A 26,277-nucleotide genomic window follows, 5' to 3' on the forward strand; every position below is an offset into this window, starting at 1 on the left:
GATGGCTCAGTTGAAGTGGATTGACAATGACTTTTAAAGTGAAACAGGGCAGGAAGAGAAAAACCTGAATTGTGAATCTTTTTGGAGCTATGGAAGCTTTTCAGAAATGCCATAAAAAGTTGGATTGGTGGACTGGTTTTGAAAATAGCTTGTGGTCCTAAATTGCCTCCCTTGTGGAGTTTCTTCATGGGCCTCACTTCCTCATTTGGTGCTGTGTAAATGAAGGCCTGACTGCTTTTACTAAGGCACCACGCGAGTCTCATTTTCTGTCAGTTCTGACAGGGGGGAAAAAAGACTCGTAATCTGAATAGTTCATTTTTTGTCACACCTGTGTAAGCTTCACTGCTTTCCTGTATTTTTATCTTTTTTTGCCTTTGGTCTGTTACAATAAGTGCTTGAGAATCCCACAAAGCACGTGGTGAGCAATAAACTCTTCTGGTGGTGTGGTGTGGTACGGATGTGTCTCTTGTAAATTCTAAAAGCACAAAATTTGACTTGCTTCACTAGAGAGAAGAGGTTTTCATTTCTAATTCTGTTGCGGTTTTGAGCTAGGCCTAGTACTGGAGGCCTGCTGGCCCTGTTTTTGGTCTCTTTCCTAAATCTCCAGTTGCACTCTCTGCAAGGTATCGGTTTGGAGCTTTTGTGTGTGTGTGAGTGTGTATTACAAAACTGACCAGGAAAACCTATGGAAAAAATTCCTTTGATCCACAATTGTATACAATGTGCTTGTGGGCATTCCTAACTTGGTCGGTGTGTATCAGTGGGAAAAGTTTACACGAACATGGATTAACTGTGGGAGGTATCGGGAAGGTTGCTGCTTTGTGGACAAGGTTATCAACTTAATAACTTGTTATTTTTTAGGTGTGTGTGTTGGAAGTTGTTGTTGCAAGCAGAGGCCTGTGTCACTGGTGTGTTCTCAACATTGCCTAGCATTCTGTTGGTGCTACATAACTATTACATAATAGGGGTGGACTTTGTCACCTGGATGCATTTTGCATTACAATTAACTTTTTTATTAATGGGTTGCACTAATATTTGAACTTAAAACACCTGGTGGGGGCGGAATCTTAGTTCTGATAGTTAATTTTCTTATAATGAAAACAAAACAATGTTGAATCAGGAGATCCATCTTAAGCCCCTACTGTAAGGTAATGAGCTTGCTAAGATTGTTTACCCTTTTTTAAAAGCCTAGGTGGCCACTGGTTTTGTATTTCTATGACCAGGGAATTAGGAGAGAGGAAAATTTTTATCTCCCATACTACTAAAATTCAGGGTCACCCAGCAGAGTTGATTTGGCAGCAGTTTTAGAATTGTCTAATGGGAGTGCTTCTAAACACAGGCATAATTAATTTAACACAGTTCACTACCACAAGATATGGCAGAGTGGCATAGAATCAGTGTGATGTAGAGGTCAGAGTGGCAAATTAGGATTTGGGTGGCTTCGGGTCCAATCCCCACATGGCTGTGGAAGCGCTCTGGGTGATGTTGGGCTAGCCGCATTCTCTAAACTTAACTTACCTTACAGACAGGGCTTTTTTTCAGCAGGAACACGGTGGAACAGAGTTCTGGAACCTTTTGAAAATGGTCACATGGCTGGTGGCCCCGCCCCCTGATCTCCAGACACAGGGGAGCTTAGATGGCCCCTCCGCGCTGTTCAGTGGCATGGAGGGCAATCTACATTCCCCTGTGTCTGGAGATCAGGGGGCGGGGCCACCAGCCATGTGATGATTTTCTCCGAGGGCAACCCACTGAGTTCCACCACCACTTTTCCCAGAAAAAAAGCCCTGCTTACAGGGATGATGTGATGATAAAATCGAGGAGAGGAGAACCATGCAAGCCCTTTGGGGACATTAGGTTTCTTTGTATACATTCTGCAGGGTGGGGGCATAGAAAGCTGTAATAAAGAATTAGTGAAATTCACAGAAAATATTTAGCCAGGAAATATTAGACACTAGCAGAGTTGTCAAGGATAGGTGGGAACGTGTACATTGTAAAACTGTGTTGTTTCAGTGGAATCATAGAGCCTCATCCCAGTGCCCTGCATTTGTGGTGGAAGAGATGTTGCACCGCTGGAGCAATAGCGATTTCCTCGTCCTATTTCCTCCCACTGCCCTACTGATCAGGAGTTGTGGGGCCACGAGGTGGGAAGTCTCCCATGATAGGAGGAGACCTGGCAGCCTAGTGACCTTGGGCTAGACTCCCAGCCCACCTTACCACAGAGGGTTGTTCTGAGGATACAGTAGAGAAGGGGAGAACCACCATGAAGGGAAGGCAGGATAGAAATGTAATAGACAAATATGATCTAAATGGTGCCTCTGTGTCCAGAGGCGATATACCACTAAATAAGAGGAGCTGCTGATGCCCTCCTTGTGAATTTATAAGGCTATATGGCTCCTATGTCCTTATAATAAGAGCCCCATGGCGCAGAGTGGAAAGCTGCAGTACTGCAGTCCAAGCTCTGCTTACAACCTGAGTTCAATCCTGGTGGAACCCGGTTCAGGTAGCCGGCTCAAGGTTGACTCAGCCTTCCATCCTTCTGAAATTGGTAAAATGAGTACCCAGTTTCCCCGGGGGTAAAGTGTAGATGACTGGGGAAGGCAATGGCAAACCACCGCATAAAAAGTCTGTCAAGAAAACGTTGTGATGCGACGTCCCTCCATGGGTCAGTAATGACTCGGTGCTTGCACCTTTATGGCTCATATGGCTGACGTATCATTGGTCTGACCTATCATGAGAATTTCTACATTCTTAAAGTAACATGTTTGGAACATCACAAGTGCTCTTGCTGTGGGGGTCCACTTCTAAAGATGCCTACTCTACTCCCAGGAGATTTCAATAACTATCAGCTAGTCTTAAATGCTTCAATCATGAGCAAGGTTACTGGATGGGTGGTGGTTGGACAACTAGTTTTTGTGGGTGAGTCCAATTGCTTCGATCCTTTCCAATCTGGTTTTAGGCTTGATTATGGGACCAAAACAGCCTTGGGTGGCCTGTGCTGGGAGATGGACAGAGGGACATCTCGGTGGCATTTAATACCATTAATCATGGTATCCTTCTGGACTGACTTTCCGGGCTGAAATTGGGAAGCACTGTTCTGCAATGGTTCTGGTCCTTTCTGGAGGGTAGGTTTCAGAAGATCATGCTGGGGAACTCCTGCTCAGCCCTTTGGCCTGTGGGTTTCTGCATAGTTCCATATTACCCCCTATGTTCTTTAACATCTACAGGAAACTGCTGGATGAGGACATCAGGAGACTTGGGCTGGGTTGTCATTAATATGCAGATGGCACTCAGCTCTATCTCACTTTTCCAGCTGGTTCCAGGGAGGCTGTCCAAAGCCTGAACCAGTGCCTGGAGGTAGTTTTGGATTTGATGTGGACTAATAAACCGAAGCTTAATTTTGACAAGACAGAAGAGCTACTGGTGAGTGGATGGTCTGATCCGGTATTTAAAGTGTCGCCCATTCTGGATGGGGTTGCAGTTCCCTTGAAGGAACAAGGTCGTAGTTTGGGGCTGTTCTTGGACCCAGGCCTCCTGCTGGAGAAACAGGTGGTGGATGTGGCCAGGAGTGCCCTTTACCAGCTTTGTCTGGTTAGCCTAGTCCCACTTTTCTTGGGCAGAAAAGATCTGGCTACTACGGTGCATGCCCTAGTTATATCTAGATTAGATTATGCCAGTGCTTTCTTTGTGAGTCTGCCCTTGAAAAGTATTTGGAAGCTTCAGTTGGTGCAGAGGTGTTGACTGGAGTGGGTCATAAAGACCGTATCAGTGTGATCTTGGCCCTTCTGCACTGGCTCCCAGTTTGTATCTGGACACAATTCAAGGTGATGGTGTTGACCTTTAAAGCCTGTGTGGTTTGGGACTAACATACCTGAAGGACTACCTACTCCTTTATGAACGTACATAACCACTGTTGTCACCTTCAGAGGCTTTGCTTTAGGTCGTGTCTCCATGTCCTGAGATTAGGTGGGTGGCAACCCCAGAGAGGACCTTCCCAGTTGTGGCACCAAAACTCTGGAATGCTCTTCCCAGGGAGATTTGCCTGTCCCCCTCTGTTGCTATCCTCTGCCAGCTGGTGAAGTCTTTTTTGTTTCATTTGACGTTCCCTCAGTGATCCCTCCTTGTTTTGAATTTTTAATTGTTTGTATGCTTTTGTATGTTTGTAGCTGTGGTTAATTGTTTTAATGATGTGTTGCTGTTGTCTTAATGGTTTTAAAATGTGATTTTGTTATGTATGTTTTAATTTGTTAGCCACTTAGGCAGTCCTTTTGAGGGCAGGAAGGTGAGAGCCAGTTTGGTGTAGTGGTTAAGAGCGTGGGACTCTAATCTGGAGGGCTGGGTTTGATTCCCCACTCCTCCACTTGAAGCCAGCTGGGTAACCTTGGGTCAATCACAGCTCTCTTGGAGCTCTCTCAGCCCCACCCACCTCACAGGGTGATTGTTGTGGGGATAATAATGACATACCACTCTGAGTGGGCATTAAGTTGTCCTGAAGGGTGGTATATAAATCAAATGTTATTGTTGTTATTATTATTGAAAGAAATTTTGTTAAATGGTATTCTGTATATATATATGACTGTAATTAATCCTTCTTTGATTTCTCCCCGTGTTTTAATCCCCCCCCTTTCACTATCTTCACTCCTCAGTTTCAAGGAGATCTAAATTTGTCATTGCCCTCACAGTACCTGAGGTCTGTGTGCTGTTCCTCATTACCTGCATTAATTCTAGGAGTGCAAGGTTGTACTCATAAAAAATGGAAGGGTGCATAAGGTTTTCTATCGAGGGAACACTGTGGCAGGTCTCCCAACAATTATGAGGATCACCTAGAAAGTTTATAGTTGGAGGTAAGAGAGGACTTGTTTTGGTGATCTTGTGTGATTTTTTTTCCTGCTCTGAGAGTTGTCTTCAGGCCTGATATAAAACGTGTGTTTAAAGGTGAGTGTTGAACTTGGTGGTGGAAAGTGCCTTCAAGTCGCAGCTAACTCATGGTAGCCCCATAGGAGTTTCACTTGGTGACCCTGGGCTTCCTTAGTGTTCTCCCATCCACATGTTAACAAGGGCGGACTCTGCTTCGTTTCTGAGATCTGATAAGATTGGGCTAGCCTGGGCCATCCAGGTCATGATATATTGAACTTACATGGTAAAAAAAAAGGATGACTAACAGGATTGGGGGTATTAGTTACTTATGTGAGTTTCTTCATCCCAGTTAAAGAGCAGTTGGCTCTGCAAACCAGCGGATTCTTCTCTGGGGTGGCAATGATAAATGTTTGGGTAGTTGCTTTGAAGTTCCAAGGCATTGTTATGCACGTGCAAAATGTTATAAAATGTTGCTTCTGGCTTTGCAGTTATTCTTGTGTTGCATGAGGTGATAGTTGGTTAAGAGCAATAGCAAATGCTGAGAAACCTGCCTAAGAGAATTGGTTAAAAGTTCAAAACCCATAAGACTGTGTGTGTACGTTTTTCAAAAAACTGAAAATAAATAGGATGGAACTATTTTATTTGTACATTCGTGGTATTTCAATCCAGCATGATTCACATTCCAGGTTTGACTGAGGCAAAGGTTTTTTTTTCTTTTTTAAAAAACATTTGTTCCACCTTTGACCGGTACAATCCTCTAAGGCAGCTAATGGGGTGGAGGAAGCTAAACCCAAGCATTACAATAAAAAACAAAGCAAAAGTGAAATCTAAAGCAAAGACAGCAGCCAGTTAACTCTCAAAAGCTCTATTTTATAGTCACAAATTGATTTAAACATTGACGAAAGCTTAATGTGCAAACATAAGAGCAGCTGTGCTAGATCAAATGAATGGTCTGTCTATCCCAGCATCTAGCCCAGTGGACAACCAGATAAATCTAGAAGGCCTTCAAAGCTTAGTCACACTACTATACCAGTTCCCTCAAACATAGCATGTATAATACTCATGGATCCATATCTCTCATTGTCCGCAAATTTACTGGCATGATATTCCTAAGCATTCATATTTGGAAGAAAATCCCATTGAAATCAATGAGACTTCAGAATAAACGTGATAAAGCTCATCTTGCAAGTGTCCCTTGTGTGTGTGCATTATGTGCTGTCAAGTCATTTCCGCCTTACGGCAACCCTCTGAGTGAATGCCCTCCAGAACATCCTATCACGGACATCCTTGCTCAGGAGGACTTGCAAATTGAAGGCCATGGCTTCTTTTACTGGGGCAAACCATATCATTTGGGGTCTGCTTTCCTTAGTGCCTTCCACCTTTCCTAGCATTATTGTCTTTTCCAGAGCGTCTTGTCTTACCGTGATGTGATCAAAGCACGATAGCCTCAGTTCATTCATTTTAGCTTCTAGGGAGAATTCAGGCTTTATTTGATCTAGAACCCCCTTATTTGGCTTTTTGAATCCAAAAGGAGGAAGTGTCCCTTAGGCAAGATATTTTCTCTCGGACTCTAATTCTGCTGTCTCCCATGGGGATGATAATATTGACTTACTACATAGGGCCGCTATTACTTAGGTAACATGTTTAATTTCTTTTATTCAAGAGTATTTGTACCTTGCGTTCTTCCCTACCCCACAAGGGACCGAAGACTGTTTCTATCAAATAAACATAACATACATTTAGAAAAACAATTTAGCACAAGCAATTATTAGTTATTCTAAATACCTCCCGTTTCTGCTCCTGGAGTGTACAGGAATATAAGAAAGAAGTGTTCTTATGACTACTCTTGAAAATTTTTCTCAGATGCCTCCTAAGTATATAAAGCAGTAGCTATTTTTAGAACAATTGCCTTGAATCAAATTCTGGGAATAGATGCTCCTGCTCAAGAGGAACAGAGTTATGATATATTTAATTCCCTTGGATGGCCCTGAAGTGCAGCTCAGAAAGAACACATGCAATGGGTTCACCCAGGGAATCCCCATGTTTGTAGAAAAAATTGAGAGCAGGGGATAATAAAATCGCTTAAAAGTGCCGAGATCTTGCACAATTAACTTTTGATGTCTTGGCGACCATCTTGGATTGCCTAGGCAATCGTAAACAACAGTGCTGGTATTGTATATGGTTACCTGAGTAAGCTAAAATGTCTGCTGAGGTAGACTACTTCACAAAGTTTTGGCCACAGGAAGGAGTGCAGAGAGATGGGACAGGCAGGAAAATTGTGAGATGGTGAAGGGAGGGGAAACAGCACAAAAGGGAAGAGAGGGGAAGGAAAACGCCCTATCCACAAGTCCCCATGGGTCCTCTGCTTACTCTTAGTTCTGAAGTCACACACTCTATCCATAATATGATTTCCAGGGGTTATGTAAAAGGAGTGTGTATAGTTATATAATGTGCTAAAAATGGTTTGTTGGCTTCAGTTAATGTGCAATTCAGCTGTTAACTTACTGTCATTCGTTGACATAAAGACCTGTGCTTGTGTATCTGCATGGTTTCCAAGGAGCATCTGGCCTTATTTCATGTGCTGTAAGACTATGTGGTCTGGGCGTGGGCCTAATGTGATCATGGCTTACCTCCCTTAGGAACTTTCCCAGGCAGTGTGATTAGCTGGGGCCTTTCCTCTAGTTATCTTATAAGGCGCTGTATCACAGAATAGCTTCTAGTCAGTAGTAGAGGCACCTCAACTGGACATTGGACAATAGCTCCCCAAAGAAGGTTTATCAGGCCAGCTGTTGTTTTTCATTAGATGTGGGACGTTAACATTCCTCTTTCTTAATGCTTTCAATAGTTAATGCAGTTTTTTTTTCATTGTAATGCTTTTAATGATTTTTAATTGGTTTTGTTATTCTTTGTCATCTGATTGCTTGCAGAAAAGCGGTTCATAAATGTAAGAAATAATATTTTTAATGGCCTGGATATGAAAATGTAAAGTGAATAACTCTACATATTCAAATGGAGCAGTGAGCTTTTGGGTTTTATCCTCTGGTCTAAAAAACCTGTTGTAAAATGAAAAGGCCTGGACCCTGCACAATCCATATCTCTAAATTAAAAGACTTTTCAAAAAATAGGGAACCTTAACAAATGGCTGTTTCCCTTCAAGGGTTTTGCTTCCTTGTATCTATATCAGAAGGTTGAGATGTGTGCTTCAGTGTAATGAGGAATGCTTGTACAAAATTCTGTGTACACAGAAGCAAGTTTAGTGTAAAGTTGTACAGGTGATAGCTTCTCAGAGACTGTTGCCCACTATAGATATGCTCATTTTTGTTTTCTGGCCTTTCTTTTTGTCAAACAAATACTGTATTTTTTTTTAATGAGCCAAACTGTGGTGTGGTGCAGGAAAGTATTTGCTTGGCATGCCATGAAGTGCTTGACTGTGATGCAAAATGGAAAACTTCCCAAAGCAGGAAATTTTCTGAAAAAAATTGATGCTATATTTTTCCATGGAAAAATTTCTGCCCCACATATATAAATATAGTCTGTTTATCTATAGTTGTCAGAGCTGTTGCGTAGCAGGTCAATCATGTTACATGGGCTAAATGTGTGATATGAAGAGTGGACAAATCCTAGAGCTTGTATATGGTCCAAACTTGAACATGGTGAATTTGCCTTCATCTGCTGACATTAATCAAATAATTAAATAATATATTTAAATATTCTTATTGAAAATTCAGATTTTCCCAGAAGACTCACATCACTGGTGATTGAAGATTTGAGGGTGTGATAAAATGGCTGCTCTTGCGTAATTTTAAGTATTTTACCCCCAAAGTGTCACAGAACTTGGGGCTGACTCAGTTGTCTTCGTCCAGCCCTCTAAGTAACTTAATCTTATTTAAACATTATCAAGCTGATGACCTAACCTGAAAACTTCCAAAATGTTAAAGACATAAACCTTATGACAGAAAATCTTTATTAACCCATTTTGTTCTCTTGTATTTAGCGAGGTTTGGCATTTTAATTTTCTAACTTACCTTTGAGAGGAATTATGTATCCTTTGTCTCAGTCTTGAAAGGTGAATTATAATGAATGTGCCAGGAAGGACACAACATCAAACGAGCCCAGTTCAAACAGACCACTGGTCCATCTACAGTGTCTGATCCAACATCCTTTTTCACACAGGGGCCAACAAGCAGGCATACATATTTATTTATTTAATGAATTAATACAGTTTAAAAAGAAAACCCAAAATTTCTATGCCACCTTTCCAGGGAACCTATCTGAGATGGCTTATAAAATAAAACATCATAACAATAAAACACCGTTCTGCAGAGAGGTATTTGTTACCTCTTGGGCCCTCTCAACCAGTCCATCATGGTTAGATACCAGCAGCCATGATGGGAAAGGATCAAGTCTAGATATGGTGGGCTGCATGCTTCTAAGAAGCTTGGCCTCATCATCGGGCCTCACCAAATGAAAGTCGTCAAGACAATTAGGACCTGACCACACTCTAATAACATCCTGAGATTGACCTGCACCAACTGTGGAATCTAATTCATGGTGGATGCAAGTGGTTTTTGTCTGCAAGATGCATTGAAAAAGCATCTCAGTAGGCCTGTCTAGCACAGCGCATAAAGCACAGAGAACATAGAGAGATGGACATAGAGACCAAGGCCTTTCCCTGATGTTTCCTGGCATTTAGAAGTTCACTGCCTCTGTATGTAGAGGTTTCATTTAGTCATCTTGGATATTAGTCATGGATGGAACACTCCTCCATGAATCTGTATAATTCCCATTTAAACACTTTTATTTTTATGGCAGCAGTCGCTATATTCGCTGGCCATGAATTTGTTGAATAAAGAAACTTCCTTTTTTGGTCCATTTTCCTTGTCCAACACTTTTGTCCATACTGACTTTACTTCACTGTTTTCTTTATTCACTTTCCCCACCCCATGGATAATTGTATAAAACTCTGTCACGACCCCATGAGTTCCAGACTCTTTAGTGTTTCCTCATTGGAAAGGTGCTCAAACCCTTAATCATCTTGTTTGCTCTTTTGTACTTTTTTCAGCTCTATAATATTTTTTTTCTGTATTTAGTATTCCAAATGAAGTCGCACAGTAAATCTATACCAGGGCATTTAATTATTGTCTGTTTTATTTTCTATCCCTTTTCTAATGACCTTTATCATGGAGTTTGCCTTTTTCAATCCTATGACTCATTGAGTCAGCATTTTCATTGAACCTTCCACTACAACTTCAAGATCTTTCTCAACCATGGTCAGTTAAGATCCAGTGGAGGTTTTTTGTTTGTTCACGTGTGCATTGCTTTCTCTCCGTTGAAGTTCTTTTGCCACATTGTTGCCTACTCACACAATTTAGAGAGATCTTCCTGTAGTTCTTCACAATCTACATAGGCTTTCGCCATCCTGAATTTAGTGTAATTGGCAAACTTGACCACCATGCAGCTCACTCCCTCAATTCCACATAATTTATGAACAAATTAAATCACACGAGTCCCAGTAATGGTCTCTGAGCTGTACCTGGCCATATTTTGTACATTAAATATTATATATATGTCAGGTAAACTATGTGCTTTTAGTGATCGCAGGGCATATTATGGACTGTTGGATATAGTCTAATGACCGTGGTCCTGAAAGCAGGCTCATCGGAAAAAGAAAAAAACAACAACCATGGTTGCATTTGAGTATGTGCCAAGACAACTGTTAATCTTTCCCCATTTCCCGACAATGTCTTGAACTCTCTGAACAGGTGGCTATTTTATTTCACTGGAGCAGCAGGGACACAATACCACCCCGCATTTAAAAAAAAAAAAGCAGATTGTTGATATACATTGAACTTGTCTTGTTGCTGCTTCATTGTGTGTTCCCGAGGCTGACTCTTGTGCCTTCAACCTGTATTTTGTCACATTTTTTTTTAAATCGTTGCATCAGATGTTAACTGAATTTAACTGTTATGTCTTGTGGCAGCCAAGTTGAGATGGCTCCTGCAGGAAACACCTGCTTATGGCATACAGGTCAGATTGTCTGTCTTATATGAGCAACAAGGAAAGGAGGTATTGAAATATACTTTAGTAAATAGATTTGCTGGCAACAGACATGAGTCTGTGAACATTCCCATATGAACCACATGGACATGTTTATGGTAGCAGACTGTAGAGTACACATGTGGTAATCAAGTGTGATGGTTGCCTGGAATGCCTCAGGTTGAGCTAAAATGGGAGTCTCTACAAGTTACGTGAGCCACATTATATAATCTCAGTGCAGCCAGAGCCTATTGGGTAATTTCTGTATTGATGATAAATATCCAGCCACGTCCGCAGGTCTTGATGAAGGCTTGGGCAAGTAATGCCTTCTCCCTTTGTACTTTTAAAAATGCATTCCATGAAGATCAGTGGAACCTACTGACACATAAATGTCTTTTCAAGATTGTCCATAGTGCAAATAACTAAGACTTGAGTCATGTGAGTGAAGAGGGAGGTTGAAATCTTGTCTATTTCTTCTCCAATTACCATAGTGCAGATGCAGTGGTTGTGCATGGTAACTATTACTTTGCGTTGACATGATTTAGTTTGTTATTACATGAACAAACCTGGGGGATCCTTGGCTGGCAAGATAGTTCACGTAATGACAAACTTAACGACACCCCGAGCACCTTAGAAGTCCAAATAAGTAGAATACAAATATGATACATGCAGTGTGTATAGACATATTTGGGCTCTATAATGGAACTGATTTGCTGCATATGAATTGATCAGGATGGTTTTAATGCTGTTCCAGTATACCAGAGCATTTACTTTACTTTAATTATACTGTTAAAAGCTGCTGTTAAAAGCTACATGAGCTACAACAGAACAGGAAAATTCATTCTGTATAGGGTTGCAAAAAACTTTGCCATACAAAAGATAACATTATAATCAAAATCTGAAAGAAGCTGACTAATCTTAGATTCATTTGTCTTACTAGGCTCTGGAGTTAAAGAAAATAAAGGCAAAAGAAACTTCTTCCTAGCTTCAGCTCTCGATGGACAATCAAATACAGTATGTGCTATAGTCTCTATTCTTCCTACAGAGCATGAGCAAATTCTTACAGAGTAGGAAATCCTTGAGTAACGGCCAGTTAACAGTGCCAGTGGTAAAGCATCCATTTGGGCCATCATAAAGGCCCGTCGTGGCTTGGGGACTGTCAGTGTATAAAGGTATTTTGGTATATTGTGCAATAGGAAGGCATAATCGTTGGCCATGAAAACATGTATACACCAGGATATTATCCCTTGTCCTGGGTTAATTTTCTTGATGGCAAGCAAGCTCTACTTTGACCCAGAATGAAAACACAATTTCTTCTTGAATCAGTAAATTTCTTGTTTGTGCCTTCTTTTTGGTTCTAATTTCTGTATTTTTTTCCCAATTTTTTTTCCTGATTTGGATGTGATGTATTGAAAAAGAGATTTCCTGGCCTGTTTAAGGCTGGAATGTCAATTTTGTTTGTTTTTAGTAGCATAATGTCTCCTAATGCAAATATCTGGATGCTGATACTTTTTCCCAGTGCCATTGGAAAAACTTCATCCTGTACAATTTCAGTAGAACTTTGCCTTAAAAAAATCACTAATTTTGGAAGAGAAAATATTTCATAGGAATTCTTTTTGGCGATACCCCGGTTTTACAGTTTTTCCATTTGAAAAACTGGGGGAAAAACATCCTTAGGGAGGAAGGGAAATGGGGAAACAGGTTCTTCAGGCTTTCACATTCCCATTTACAACATTGCAAGAGAGCCTGAGGTTCACCACTCACCTGCAGAAGTCTAACATGCTCTTACCACACTTCATGCTTCTCAGAGATAATTCAGTGATGCTCAGTCTGATATAGTTATGGTTGGAAGAGGCAGCAGTTCTTCAGGACATCTTGACGGAACTGTGCTAAAGGCACAGCATTAAATAGTTATTCTGAATGTTCCTGGGACAGTCCCTTTAAATCTTTTCATCCATGAAAAATAATTGGCTAAGAATCTTCATTATGGAAAGGAAAGAGCCAATGTAGTATAGTGGTGAGAGTGTCGGTAGAGGATCAGAAAGAAAAAGGTTTGAATTCCCCACTCTGCTATAGAAAGTGGCTGGATGATCTTGGGTCATTCACACCCTCTCAGCCCAACCCACCTCACAGGATTGTTGTGAGGATAAAATGGAGGAGAAGAGAACTGCGTGCTCTGCTTTGGGTCCCTGTGGGGGAGAAAAGCCAGAGTATAAATGAAGTCAATAAAACAAATGTTCTTCAGATCCACCGGTTTTCTGCAAGACTCTTGAGTCTCTCTGCATGAGACGCCTTGGCACGTGTTCGTCAAGTGTAGTGAGACACAGTGTTAGCCGAGAAGCGTAGTTTAAAAAGACGGAGCAGGCAGAAATCACTCCTCAGAGGGTTTGTTAATTTCATCTTCGCCTCCCAAAAGGCTTTGTCAATTTCATCTCCCCAGTCTAAAACTGGACGGGATTGCAACTAGAGGGCAGTGGGAAATGGAAATGAGCTGGAGCTGCCTTCCAGATCTGGGCTTGGACCTAGAGAGGTTACAATGGGCTGAAGTTTCCCTTCTGGCATTTCACAGTCCGTTCACATGCTCCAGTGTATAGCAAAGCCGTTGCCCTGCTGCCAGCTCTGTCCTTTTAAACTACCCTTCCCGGCTAACATTGCATCTCCTGACACGTATTCTTCATGTGTCAGATGTCTTGTATAGAGAGACTCCCTGTTACATGTGCAAGTTCCTAGCAGGAAGGGTTTTTTCTATAATGGGAAAATATGGCCCAAAACAGAGGGTGATGTACAGCATGCAGACCAATTTGAAGTAAAGTAATTTTAAAGTCATAGCTTTATTGGTCGTTGTGCAAATTAAACTGGCTGTCTTAGAACCTTTTACTCATAATTCCATTGAATTGTCAGGTGAGGCCTGCAGTGGTGGGGTGCCATTTCTTTCTCACCAGTGGTGCGCTGTAAACACTGCAATTCGCAAAACATTACAAATGGTGCTGGGCCCGGGGTGTGTGTGTGCGCAAAACCTCTCAGGGTAGTTGTGGAATAGGTGGAATATAGAGTCACTGAAGATTGAAAACAAAGTTTATTCGTTTCTTTCTCTCTGCTGTGGGTCAGCCTGACCCCATTTCCAGATTAAAATCCTGGGAATGCAAATTTAGTTAATGTTTGTCTTTTTAAGTAGCAAGTTTTAAGTGCCCATTGTTGTAAAGATGTTGGACATCCATTTTAATGGAACTAGTTGGACATGCAGAATGTATTTACCTCAAGATTCATTTTTCCCTGAAGGATGACTGAAGTGCTGTGCTTCTTCGAGTAACAATTTCTGAATAGTTGCATAAATGGAATGTACCCACCAGTAGTGGGACATCTGCCAGGGTCATGGGAAATATACAATTAACTCGCACACAGCTCTAAAAGTGGTTACCAGAGCCTTTTTTGGGATCAAAATGGAAAATTACAAATGCAAGTTAAGAAAGATAAATGACTGTTTAGCTATTGCTGTCTAATTGTTATGTACTTCAAATGGGGCCTTGAGAATTGAATAACTTGTTCATATATCCTGTATCGACATGCTTTCTCTGTATGTTTATCCCCAGATTAGTGTAGGTTTGCATTTTGCCACTTCCTTGGGTCAAGTATCTTGGCCTTTAGAGTGGAGGTCCCTAACCTTTCTGAGCCTGCGAGCACCTTTAGAGTTTGGTGCAGGTAGGGGGACACAACCACAAAATGGCTGCCACAGGAGGCAGAGCCATCCCCAGAATGCCAGGGAATGAAGTTGTGCATAACTTTAATAGCAACTCTTGGACATTTCAGGCAGAAGCTCTGCTTAACAGGATGCCTTTTGAAATGAACATATTGTTTTAAAATATTTTCTTGCATACACACAGTTTACCTTCAGTCACGCAATGAAGATCCTTCTGTTACAGTGCCAGCTGCTGCCAAAAATGTATTTTAAAAAATTGGAACAGCCAGTCAGAAGCTCCGCTGGGCCAAAGCCTCATCTGGCTTCATTCATTTTCTAAAAACACTTGATGAACACGAGGAAAGGTGTTGGGGACCCCTATTCTAGAGAATGCCCTCTTGTCTGATCTGAGGTTTGGGAGCAGCTGTTGGAGCACTAATGCTGTCTTTACCTATAGTTTGAAAATGGAGCTAGACCACAGCCATTTTAGGCTGTGTGCACTTTAAGGACTGCTGAAGGGAGACAGAGAGACCAGATCACAGAGTCGGAAAAGGCGGTCATATGGTACATCCCACTGGCTGCAGTTTGCAGGATGACTCTGGAAATGCATCCATCTTCCGCCCTTCAGACAAAAAGTGATTAACAACAACAACAACAACAACAACAACAACAATATTCAATTTATATACCGCCTTTCAGGATGACTTAACGCCCACTCAGAGAGGTTTACAAAAAGTGTTGTTATTATCCTCACAACAAGATACCTTGTGAGGAGGGTGGTGCTGAGAGAGCTCCTAGAAGCTGTGACTGACCCAAGGTCACCCACCTGGCTTCAAACAGAGGAGTGAGGAATCAAACCTGGTTCTCCAGATTAGAGTCCCGCTGCTCTTAACCACTACACCAACTGGCTCTTCCACTGGTTAGAGTGGAAGAGGGCCAGTGAGAAGAAGGGGGATATGTCTAGTCACTATTTACCTCAGACTGCAGTTGGAGGTATTCCTCCTGCCATGTATTTTGCTCAGGAAGGAGCTACGTGGTCTTGCATTTCCAGGCAGGAAGGAAAAGCAAAAACTTCATTTGGCTCCTGGTGGACTTCCATAGGTGGTTGGTGGATTGTGTTCAGCTTGCTGGTCACATAGTCTGATTTAACCCTTTTATCTGCCCAAATGTTTTGGATTTTTATCCCCCAAAATTGGCCTTTAAATTGGATTATCAAATTATTGTTTGGGGGGGGGGGGTTAAAACCATGACGAATACAACTGTCTTATATTAAGTTTAGCCAGAGGTCACCCTAGTCTGAAACTGCCAACTTTGACGGATGGTTGCTTTCTGGGATCTCAGGCAATTTTTAAAAAGTGCTTTATATCACTTTTTTCTGCAAGGCCTGGCTTTAAACCTGGGGGATTTATACATGCAAAATGTGTATTTTTCTCTGCTTAGTTTTGACACCCCCCCCAAGGAAAAAGTACTCATGCTGTGTGGCAGCCTTGCAGTCATGTGACTTTTTTTTTGTACGGTTATCTAAACAGTATTTTTAAATAGCACCTTTATTTGGAAAACTTGAGCGAGACAATTGTAGTAAGCCTGTACTCGGCATCTGCTCCTAAATGCTCTTTGATGAACTTTTGTTCAAACTGTAAATCTTTCCAGGAAGTCCTGCTTGTAAAAGAATACCCCACAGCTCTGTGGCTTGACATTTTGCATTTAATCTGTTGTGATTTTTTTTCCTCCTCCATTTTGCAGTTGAGTGAACTTGCTTGTGATAAATGTCGAGTAGTAATACGCAGGCTGTACTTCTTTGCTGTTCCTTTTAAAAAGAAATATATAAAATCATAGTCCCTTCCCCTTTCGAATTGCATGCAAAGGGTAAAGCCATGACCCTCAGTGTGCAAGACCTGAGCAAGACTGTTAATGATGAGACATTTGGAGGCCATTAATTCATAGGATTGTCATCAGTCGGAAGCGCCTTGCTGGCACTTAACACTCAAAGAAGGGTGAACTGCGTGTTTGGAGATACCTCTTCAACTGGGGGCAAAAGTACATGTTGCCTGTGAAAAAATTAATTTCCCAAACTCGTGTTTGCTCGTTGATGACGATTTTGCCAGTGGACGGATTGTATTTGCAGGGGGAGAATTAGCGGATAGGAGAGGGACAGTTTAATTCTTCCTCAGTTGAGTTTCTTTCCTGTCTTAGAAATGGCTGAAGGTAAATGGGGAGAAAACTGGCTTGTAGGGGACGGTGAAAACTTATTTTTTTAAATTTTTTTATTTATTTTTTCAATTTATATACCGCCCATCCCCAGGGGCTCTGGGCGGTGAACAGTTAAAATCGATAAAAACAAAAACTAAAATCAATATACAAATAATAAAACAAATTAACAAGGTGCAGTGGTGGGGAGAACCTTCCCCACCCCAAAGGTGGGAGGCCGACATGGCACCGCCCCCTTCCCATAATCCTCCCCATAATTCTCTCCTGCAGATGCCTTCCACTGCATCACCATTATGACGGGTATGTGGACCTGGAGGCAATGCGTTTGTCTTGTCACATGTAGCCTAGCCCTTAGAGAAATGAGCGTTTGGGACTTTCCATAAGCAAACAACAGCTGCATTGTTATAAATTGATTCAACCCTCTGCAACTATAAGATATTCCTCCTAAACACTTCCAGCAGAGCAGTGGTCTCTCAGATGGCCTAAAACGGGTTTAGAGGCAAGCAGCCATTTCAGCAGGAATGCTAATGCCGCATTTAACACAAAGAGGGAAGCTGCCTTTATGTTTCATGATATCAACCTTTCGTAAGAAGGCTCCTGTACCATAAAGGAATTTACCTTGTTTGTTGACACAGGTTGGCAGCCAGATAGCAAATATTACAACTGATTTCTGCATGGCAACCTCTTGAACTTTAACCAAAATGTTTCCGCCAAAGAACGAATTGTGCAAGATGCCAGGCCTGGTATCTTAAGTTGTTAATTTTGTCAAGGCCTGGGGAGGGGGGGTATCCCTAAACTTATATGGCCTATATCCCCATGAATTTTGTACGTAACACATTGAAAGTTCAGAAGTCTCAAACAGACTAGCTTGTGGACATAGGATAGGCACAAGAACTGCTTAGGCCATATGTGCTACTCAATAGTAAATTCAGGTTGGAAGAAAGTTGATAATGGACCTAGTTTTACAGCATTAATGTGCATGTGAAGTGCTCTGAGAACTTAAGGAAAAAATTATATAAATACTAATAATTACTATTAGAGCATCGTGATTATCCTACTGCTTAATAGTTTATCATGCTTGTTCTTCACTCTGAACAATAGTTTCCCTTGAATTGATTCCCTCTCTTTCAGTACTGTGTTTTATAGTGATGTAATCTTTCTTTTGCTGAGGTACACAGGTATCCCACCCTGTCATATTGTGGGAGGTGGGCCAACCTGATGAGTTAGGAAGAATTTTTGATGTGCTGAATATTTAGGGTAGCTTCAACCTGACAGTCATCTTTGCCACAGTGTGATATTTTCTCTGTGTTTATTTAATGTTTTTAAAATTTAACCTAAACAGCTGTTAAATCATTCTTGTAGTTGTGAGAAACTAATCAATGCACTGTAATTTCTATCCCCTGGGTGGTGGCGGACACCTCCCTGTACATCAAAAGATGCACCTGGGCAGTTCATTGGAGTCCAGATATCCGTTGTGATGAAGAAACGCAACTGGCATTCTTTCCTGCTTTGACCGTATCTGTGGAAGGCTACGTTTGTATGTGGTCAACTTTGCTGGATCCAAGCAGAGGCATTTGATTTCTTTTAAGCCTAGTTTTTTTTTAAAGAGAGACACTTTCTACAATTGGAATTCTATTTTTTAAAAATAAAATCTGATTTTAGTCATGCTTAATCAAAGTTTGGTCACATTCATTGGCATATACTAAGTTGTCAGTAGGGGAGATTGATTGAAATTCAGTGTCGAATTTTCTGGAACAGTTTGTAGGCTAAGTAACAATTAAACAATTGGTAACAATTAAAATCTGTTTCTTAGCCATTAAATAGATCCTTTGTACTACCCAGGGACATTGGCTTGAATCCTAAGCCTTGCTTCCGTTTTCACAGATTTGCAGTGGCTGTCCTCCGCCACAGAGCACATTCTTCTGGGGCTAGTAGCATGTCCACCCATGCCTGATCACAGGCTTTCAGTGAGCCAAAAAGCCCATAGAGCTGGAAGCGCACAGTGGAAAACCGTCCCTGCAATGAATTAAAATGGGCACAAATGGAAGAAGGCTTCAGTAGTAATTCAGAACTTCTAGTCATGTTACCCCACATGCCTTTTGTGCTACAGCATTTATATCCAGGACAGCAACAGCGACATTTATTACGGATTTTTGTTCATTTCTCTCTTTACAGATGTAAGGGTTCTACATGTGATGTCAAAGGTTCGCAGCACTCTGTGAAAACAAGTCGGAGATTTTTTTGTCCCTGCTTCATAAATAAGGCTAGAATTCAATCATAAAATGCCATGGACTCTCTCCCACTTTAATTTGCTTCTCTTACATCCTGGTGTTTTTTTACCCATGGTTTGTTAAGTTTTCTGAGTTGGGCAAGCTTTGATTATTGCTAATTTTAAAACCATGGTTTGCAGACCCACTTCAGATTTATTATAAGTACAAAATATTTATTGCTGTAGCCATGGGCCCTAAAATCCTAACCCCATAGCACAGTACATTTCAGTACAAGTTAGACAGGCTGTCATAACAAAATACAAATAGCACAATTCATTTCAGTACCAGTTAGACAGTCCATCATAATAAAATACAGATTAATAAAATTTAAATTTATGTGTACAAATAAATAATACAATAAAAATGTGGGATAAAATATATCTATAATTTGGATAAAATTCTTGTGGGGCAGCTGGGATTAATCTCTTCCTTATGTTTGTTGATAGAAAGATAAAAGTGGCCACCTTCAAAGTAACATCTGGGATGGCATCAGCCAATAAAAACTCGATGGATTCCTCTTCTGAAGCAGAGAAATTTGGGAGGAGTGGGTTCGAAAATTTGTTTCTAATGAGCTCATAAAAGGGGCAGCGTAAAATGTACGCTGGTATTTTTTGATATCTACCCTGGATATATGCTTATGGCATAGTTCGGAAACGGGCTTGGGTAAATGTCTTCTTTAAATGATTGTTATGAAGGTCAGCTAGGTAACACGAAATAAATTTATTTTTCTAAACCTAGAGTACTAAAGAGAAAATTTAGAGTGGCATACCTGGCTAATATCACGTAAAACATCCTTACCAAAAATCCACTCCCGTGTTTTGCCCAAATCCCAGTGCTTTACTGTCTCCAGAGAGGGCAGGGAATACAGATGTAAAATAGGTGATAGTAGTTCAGACCACTGGTTCATGTCACTAGAAAACTGGAAACGTCAGATTTGGTTTGGAGATTAACTCTAACCATTGTTTGTCCAGTTGAGACTATACAGAAGGTTATTTAGAGGAAACAAAAGTGGAAGAGGGGTTTGGCATGGAATTGGTAGCAAGTATGTGTCGGCAGCATGGGTTGAATGATGAGAATGTAATGTCTGAAGTGGGCAAAAGTGTTTGACAGAAGAGTGTAAATCCATTTTTAAGAGAGGAGGCACTAGGGGCCAGCCATCACTTGCTCCATTTGCTCACCCAATGTTTCCTAACCTTTTTTCCATGAAGGAACCCCTAAATTAATTTTTGAAATCCCAAGGAACCCCTAACCTATGACAATGTTTACAGGCCAGAAAAAATATGATGGTAGGGAGCGCAATTCAGCTTACATCGTAAGAAAATAAGTGAAGCATTTTAATGGCTTTTTTCTGTTATCTCGTGTCCGCCCTCTCCCAAATATCACAATATATCTAAATAAAGTTTACTTAAACAGCAAAATAAAATTCACATCCAAAGTCAATGTAAAGTATACCTTTCAGTGTGATAGTTGGGCTTGTTTAACTTTGCACAAATGTTGACTTCTTGGCTGATTTCTCACGGAACCCCGATGACGTCTCGTGGAACCCTGCTTGGGAAAACACTGTGCTAACCTGTAGCTTCCTGTTCTTCTGGGTCCACTGCAGGCTAACCTCAAAAGCGGCATTTGGCCCCGTTTGTCTCCTATAATGATAACTAAGTTCAATTCATTTTGACAACAAATAGTACTCTTTAAAAAAAGTCAGTGGGAACATCTGAATGTAAAAAAACCCTTACATGTGATTTTAATTAGTTTTATTAAGAAACCAGCAAGTTGTGGCCGCAAGTTATACAGACAGCTGTTGTTTCCCAGTGCAGTTACCACGGGTGGAAGGTGGTGGTGGTGGTGTCTGGAGATAATTTGGGTCAAGATATCCTTCATTTGTGGCGTTGCAGCGTTCATTATCACCCTGAAGTTGGTGGCCAATTTTCAGATGTCTAGCTTTTATTTTCTAATGAGCCATGCCCACCCTGGAAAACCTTCACCACCATTATACACAGCACATAGTGGTGGTGGTTTCTGGAGATAAAGTAAGCAAGGAAGGGCTGATGCCTTCATTTTTGCCACTGTATTGACCACAATACTGGTAGCCAGTTTGAGACTCCTCACTTTATTTTCTGATTAATTTTACCTGCCACAGATAGGTGGGCATACACATCCTTTTATTATAACAGATAGTAAGATGCATTAGGCTTGTTCTTATTTATGTTTATGTATAGCTTATTTTTAGTAAAAACTGAATGCAACTGAATTTTTTTTAAAAATCCAATATAAAGAGAATATAAGTGGCATTTCTAAAATTGCTTTTATTCTTACAGAATCATTAATGCCTGCTATTCTGAATGGCTGCCATTACAGTCCATAATGATCATTGTATATAGAAAATGTAGCATGTGGGTAGCTTGGCTCAGGATCCACAATGTGAAACACAAGATCTTCTCTTCTGAGAAATGTCTTAACTTCATAATATTTAATTATGTGGAAGAGGGCCTTCAAGAAAAATCCAGGCCACATTCCAAGCCATCGGGCAGGAGAAGGACGGATAGTTTGCACTCGAACAGCTGAAAACGTTTGAGTGCCCTTTCAGTGCTTAGCAAGGCATTTTGCTTCGTTGTCTCTCACCACTTGGAATAAGAGGATACAGATTTTAGCAGTTCTAGAGTGATTTTATCTATCCTATACAAGGTCACCCTCTTAACAACCCCGAAAAGAAAACTTCTGCATAATGCACTTCTACTCCAAGCTAGATTCCAGCATATCTTGATGTAGAAAAAAGTCCCACAAAACTGTTTTGGTTTGTGGTGGCAGAAATGATTGTTTTCACAGTACTAAAATATCCTGACCTTGAAAGTGCACTTTGACATGAGCAGAATGTTATTTTTGCATAGCTTTTCCCTTCCCTCTTTTAGAACTGGAGAACTCACATAGACACCTGCAGCTGCTTTAAGCTGAATCCTACCGTTGGTCCATCAAGATAAATATTGTCTGGTAGTGGTTCTCCAGTGTCTCTGGTAGAGATCTTTCACATCATCCACTACATCCTTTAAACTGGAGATGCTGGGAATTGAACCTGGGACCTTCTGCATAACAAGTAGCTACTTTGGACCAGGTTTGATTCCCCACTCCTCTGCTTGAAGCCAGCTGGGTGACCTTGGGTCAGTCACAGCTCTAGGAGCTCTCTTAGCCCCACCCACCTCACAGGGTGATTGTTGTGGGGATAATCATAACACACTTCGTGATAAGTTGTCCTGAAGGGCAGTAAATAAATCAGATGTGGTTATTGTTGTTATTGTTCAGGTATATCCAGTGCCAGGACAAGGAAAAACTTTTCTGTTGTTGTTGTTGTCATTATTAGCTACTGAGTCATGGCCCCCTCACACATGTATGTTTCCTTTATAAAGCTATATATTTTTATTTTTTATTTGGAAAAACAGCAACTATGGTTTGAACCTAAGATGTTAGACAACTTCCATGAATTTTAAAAATTTAGCATCAATAATTTTTGTACCTTAGGATATTTTTCTGTGCTGAGGTCAATATTTTCCATATTTTCCGGAAGGGTCTTCATGAAGGGATACATTTCTTTGAACTAGAGGTATGCATAACAGGAAAAAATGAGCTGAAATTACACACAGAACTTGGTGGTTTGACTCGTTAAAGCAGCTTCCAGAACGCTGAACCAAATCTGGGAAATGAGGCTGTAACGTCTCCCACTCCCCTCCGCACTGAAAAGTTTGTGTGTTTTGTTTCAGTACTTACCATGCAGAGGCCATGCAGGTAGATCAGGTAGTCGACGGCCACCTGGCAGCAACTTGTTTACCTTAATGGCAAGACTGTCTGCACAATCATTTGGCTCCAAAGGGGAAACACAAGAGCTCTTAGCGTTAACTCCATTGGTGGGAAGAGGATGTGCGTGGCGTACTCCCCCCGCCCCCCTCAGCGTTTCCTGGGCAATGGGGTTATGACGTTGGCATTGAGTGGCTTGTAGGGAATCAAAGGTTTGCTTTGCCCTGGGGAGAGGAGCAACAGATGGCATGGTGCCGTCAACACTTTTATGCACAGTGCAAGGACAGGCTGGCAGCTGGCGGGTCTAAACAGGGCGTCCTGGACGGCTGTGAAGCAGATTAGGATCAGGAGGATCTGCCCCCCATCATGGAAACAAGGCACAGGGAAACATGGCATAACAACAGGACTCAAAGGTAAAATGTATTGGGTTTGTCACTGAAGCAGGAATTTTAAATTTTGTTTTGCTGTGCTGAGCTGCAGTGGTTGGCCACGGAGCACTCTCCTGCTTCCATGCAGTGCTGGCACCACTTGTTTTCCGCCATCGTGTGTGCCTGGCCACCGCCAACACCCAGTGCGTTTGGGGTTCATTGTTGTGTGAGTGTTCATGTGCTTGAGGAGAAACTCCTTGGATTGATGGGGTTTTGGATGATGCGAAAAGAAAATGTGTGTGTACGCATTGTTTAGTAGAGACCCTTGTGGTCTGATTGACGTGTTTTTTTAAAAAAATTGTAATCCGCCTTAAGTCTCAGCAAGAAAGAGTGGGCTGTAAAAGAAGTTAAAGAAAAATATATGTTTAATAGCATTGACTTTGTTTACCATTCTGAGTGGAGCACTAATTTGTCTAGAGAAGCAGTATATAAGCACAGTTATTATAATTTATTATTAAAACTGTTCCAGTGGCAAAATGGGTAGATTTCTGGGCTTGTGACCCCAGGTGCTTTTTCGTCTACAGAAAGCAAATTGTAAGTCAGTGGTACCCAGTCTGTGGGTCGTGAGAGCCGTGTTCACAGTTGCTGCCAATGAAAAGAGCCACATTTACTTCCATTCCTAGTATGAGGTCTGCATTTCTTAGAGTCTTGCAGCTTTTTGTGCTGTTTCCAAATGGGAACCGTATGCCAGCCGCAGTCCCCACCAGCAAGGGCCATGCTCGTTTTTCTGAAACACCCTGGGGAATGGTGCGCAGAAGAGCCACAGGTGGTGTATCAAAGAGCCACATGTGGCTCTTAGGCCACAGAGTATCACTGCTGGAAGTGGGAACTCGCTTTCCTCTGGGGGCATTGTTTGCTACTGTACAAGTGACAATGTTCGAAGAGGAAAAAGTTTTGAACACGCGTTTTTCTTTGTTATCTACTCCAAAAAGTACAATCAGGGTAGGAAATACACTCCGAGGTTATTGGGAGGGTTTAAAAGAAAGTCCTGATGCTCTCAATATAGCAGTAAATTTTTCAAAATGCACTGATTTGTAAATTTAGTAAAGAGCAGAATGCTCTAAACAAATCAATGTGTCCCTTGTATTGGAAAATGAAATTAGCAACTGGGAAAACCAGAATCTGCAATTAGCACGAACTGTGTAACTTGACACGACGCACAGATGCACGTTGATTTTGCATAACCTATTTCACCTTCTTAAATCATGTTTTCAGATAGGTGGATCACTTTCGGCAAGAAAGGGAATATTAAAGAAGAATAATTAATGCATGAAACTGCCTTGTACCAAGACTGACCGTTGGTCCTTTTAGCTCAGTGTTGTTTACCATGAATGTCTTTCTTTATCTGGCTGTGTTATAATGGAAGAGGGAAGGGATTACATCTGGGACCTTTGCAGGCAAATAATGCGCTTACAACTGGCTATGTCACCCTCATGCTTTCAGGATCACCCCTTACCCCACCTCAGAAGTTAGGGCTACAAGCTTGCCTTATGTTTCAAAGTATTGCTATTCATAATCTTAAATTCTGCACTTGCAAGACTACCAAAGATGCAGACACGCGGTGATAACGGAAGTCCTGTTTGTAGCCAGTTTTTTTTTTAATGGATATCAGCATTCTACATCGATTGCAGAAGTTCCTGTTTGGTGTATTAAATATAAACATATGTGGCTAAATAAAAGCTCTGAAATTCAGATTGTAATCAGAACATCCTTCGGAAACAAGAAAAAAAAACATAGCAGGGATGAATTTTAATTGCTTGAACATACACTATTTTTGATGTGTAAAGTTCAGACCTGATTTTCTTAGGACAATAAAGTTTTTATATTTGGTTGTTTCTAACTTTTCGTTCATAGAACAGAATAGGATAAATAAACAAAGCAATTTAACACGAGCTTTAAAAAGTGCCTGGGTGAACAACATAGGTGAATTATGCCATGCGTGCGAGTTTCTCATTGCTCCTAATATAATGCCAAGTTACAGTATGGGGGTTCTATAAAAGGTGTAGTGAACATGCAGTTTGTAGAGTGCGTGTTTGTTCAAAAGGCTTTCTTTTGGTATTTTGGTATTTCTTGAAAAGTTAATTATTGGGCTTTGTAGCATAGATCAGACCAGATCCTGTAGATCAGAAATGAGAATCCAAATAAAATCTTGTACTTGGTCCCGTTCTCTGGGATTTTTGATCTGCATGGTGGGGACCAGATTCAGAATTAGGTATATGATTTTGAAATCTCAGGATTATGCAACTCCACCTCATTGTTTGAGGGGCACACGTGATTTTTAGGGAATAATAGTTAATAACCATCTGGCCTGAAATCTCATCTGTAAGAAGGGACTAATTTTTTCCTGTCATCGCACAGGTCAGCTGGTATTGCAAAACAAAGGGCAGTGTTGGTTGTTTCAGGGTACCTGTGAATTTTCAACACTTTTCTGTTCAGTGCTGTCTCAGTAGGTCCCAGAGATACAATGCAGCAGCTTTGTGAAGCTTCGGTCTGCACAGCGTAGAGGCAAAGGCTGCTTGGGAATCATTTGTGCACCACCTAAATCATATGCACACCACCTAAAGATGAGATGTAAATGAAGTAAATGGATATATATGAAATAAATTGCTGCAAAGAATTGCGCATCCATATCTTTAGCCGATTAGTATGGCAGGACTTATTTACTTTCTTGCACAAGGGTGAGTGGATGTCTTCTGTTGACTTCTGAGGGAGACGGTTTTCACTCGAGAAAAGGAGGACATTCTGGAATGCTTGGGGACTCCTTCCCTCAGTCTGCGAGGCAGCAATTAGGCCAGTCTTTCAGTCACCAGTTGGGGGCTGTTATAGCTGGTGTGTGATTTAGGGAGGTGCCTCCTAGCCCTGAGATTAGAGGTTAATAAGTCTGTGGACTCTCAAAATGCCTTCCTGAAAATAAAACTGTGTTGTTTTCTGAAGAATTTGAGGCCTTGGCTGAGGCAGGTCTTCATGCAGCGCACGGTCCCATTGGTATTGCTGAGGACTGCTTAGCTGAAGATCTGACAAG

The 26,277-nt window shown here is 41.2% G+C and overlaps 1 protein-coding gene across 3 annotated transcripts in view; it reads left to right on the forward strand.

The window, feature by feature from the left end:
* TBL1XR1 (TBL1X/Y related 1) overlaps positions 1 to 26,277 on the forward strand; it is a 235,943-nt gene that overhangs the window by 1,636 nt on the left and 208,030 nt on the right. Inside the window, exon 2 of one of the 3 annotated variants that reach the window (XM_054982608.1) lies at positions 3,225 to 3,420. The exons of the other annotated variants lie outside the window; for them this stretch is intronic. The gene's annotated coding sequence lies outside the window, so the exon portion shown is untranslated. The remainder of the gene's footprint in view (positions 1 to 3,224; positions 3,421 to 26,277) is intronic. 3 annotated transcript variants of the gene reach the window in all.

Source organism: Eublepharis macularius, chromosome 6 (assembly GCF_028583425.1).
Source record: "Eublepharis macularius isolate TG4126 chromosome 6, MPM_Emac_v1.0, whole genome shotgun sequence".
Taxonomy (NCBI): domain Eukaryota; kingdom Metazoa; phylum Chordata; class Lepidosauria; order Squamata; family Eublepharidae; genus Eublepharis; species Eublepharis macularius.